Here is a 1,980-nt window from a genome sequence, read left to right as displayed (position 1 = left end):
CGGCTCCTCACCAGAATCTTACTCGCTACACCCTGCCACTGTCATTCTGCTCCCACGAACAAGGTTCGTGATCATCACAGGTATCAACCACACGATACAAAATTGCAAGGGTGAGTTTATTATAAAAGAACCAATACCAATTCCAAATAACCACAATTAGCAAGGAACATAGGCAAACATGATAAGCATACACAACAATCATTATTCAACACTCATATCCAACAAATATTCATCATTCACATCCAACGATTACTCATCATCCATCCATGGACCCAATCAAGACTGCACAAAATGATGCATGCACCTGACTCAACACTCAGATGCAATGTGGTACGTACCAACAACAACCAAATATCAGGAAATAGCCTAAGCGTGTCCACATGACACTCTCACTTAGGGAACTGTGCTGAGTTTGTCGAGACCACCCGGTTGTGCACGTAACAGCCCCCCTCCCATAGGTGATCAGCCTGGGAGCCCAAAGGTGTTCCCTACCAGGTGATAGCCCCCTAGTACAAAGTACACTTGGCCACAGTTACTCTATTTCCTGTGTCGTATGAGCTATGATCACGGCCAAAAGTAAATGCCAAAGACCATGGACCAATTAAAGCACCTAAGCATCCCCTCAGGAATGCTTAGATTCTCTAACCACGCTAGTTACCCACATCTGGGCCATCCGACAAGGTCAGTGCACAGTGCCCCCCACGATCATACACAACATCCAACGTATGAACGTGGCCAAAAGCTAGTGCCAAAGACCCTGAAAGGTCAGTGCACAGTGCCCCCCACGAACATACACAACATGCACATGCCAATGCATTTCCAACATCAATGAACAAATCGTATTTCCATGTCATTCACAACATAAATATCATCTCATCTCAATGACGTTATCAACAACAACAACAACCTCATTTCATATTCACATATTCATCAATAATAACAATTCATGTTGACATGGTCTTTATTAACAATGTCATCTCAAATCAATATCATCATAATCATCATTATCATCACATATCAATTAAAATCCTCAATAGCAACATCAACAACAATTCAAACAAACACAACAATATCATTTCCACACGCACAGCCTTCAAACAGCCAAAACAATATCATTCATCACAATATATATATATATATATCGCATCCCATTAGTTAAAACGTAATTTTCTTTGAAGAAAAATCAGCATGCACAGGGACAGGCAGATATCCTCATAGCTAGGTTCCCTGACCCTAACTATGGTGTTAAAATGGTAAATTTTATAATAAACTCCCCTTACCTATAGTGAGCTACCCCACGGATTCCTCGTCGCGTCACTTGAAGATTCCTTTTTGTCCTTGCTTGTCGATTCCACACAAGCCTCTACCATGCCAAAACGAAGGAGACTTAGTATGGATTTAAGAAAACAAAGCTAGTAACAGTGCTCTGGGTCAAACACCCACATCACTACATGAAAGAGCTTAGAGTATTTCGGGTTTTACAAAGGAACGTAATTTGGAAATTCCGACCACGCCAATGTGGCCGGGGTTCAGTGTAGGTTACGAAAAAATAACATGCATTTCATGAAAGGATAATGTTTACAAAGTCTCTTTCTCTAAGGTTTTTCAAAGGAAGCATAAGACATGCAATGGCGGTTGCAAAGTTAGAAAAGATGCAAAGACAAGATGAAACTAACAAGAAACAAGCATAGAACCATGGTTACCTCGAAAGAAAACGAAAGATCAGATTAGAATTTTCGTTCTCTACCGAAACCGCAAGCCAAGTTGGAAATTCTGCTTCGGTTGAAGGGTTCCTCTCGGTGTGGGTTTTCAATGGAGAACAATGATGGTTTGTGGTGGCTAATGGTGGATGTGGGTGATGGAGAAAGTACTTGGAACTTTAGAAATGGATTTGGAAGAAAGAAAGAAGAAGAAATGACATTTTTCCTAAGCTACAAGAAAGCAAAGGCTGAAATGCTTAAATAAGAGATGCTCTCGGGA

The 1,980-nt window shown here is 41.0% G+C and overlaps 1 long non-coding RNA gene across 1 annotated transcript; it reads right to left on the bottom strand.

The window, feature by feature from the left end:
- On the bottom strand, window positions 1-1,743 carry LOC114408264. The gene is made up of 3 exons (XR_003665876.1): window positions 1,704-1,743; window positions 1,281-1,363; window positions 1-46 (listed from the first exon to the last, which is right to left on the bottom strand). It is a non-coding gene; the product is annotated as an uncharacterized LOC114408264 (long non-coding RNA).
- Window positions 1,744-1,980: the final 237 nt, after the last annotated feature.

The sequence above is a fragment of the Glycine soja genome, chromosome 4 (assembly GCF_004193775.1).
Source record: "Glycine soja cultivar W05 chromosome 4, ASM419377v2, whole genome shotgun sequence".
Lineage (NCBI taxonomy): Eukaryota > Viridiplantae > Streptophyta > Magnoliopsida > Fabales > Fabaceae > Glycine > Glycine soja.
Note: the sequence above shows the minus strand (reverse complement) of the source record. Positions and strands in the feature narration are given on the sequence as shown.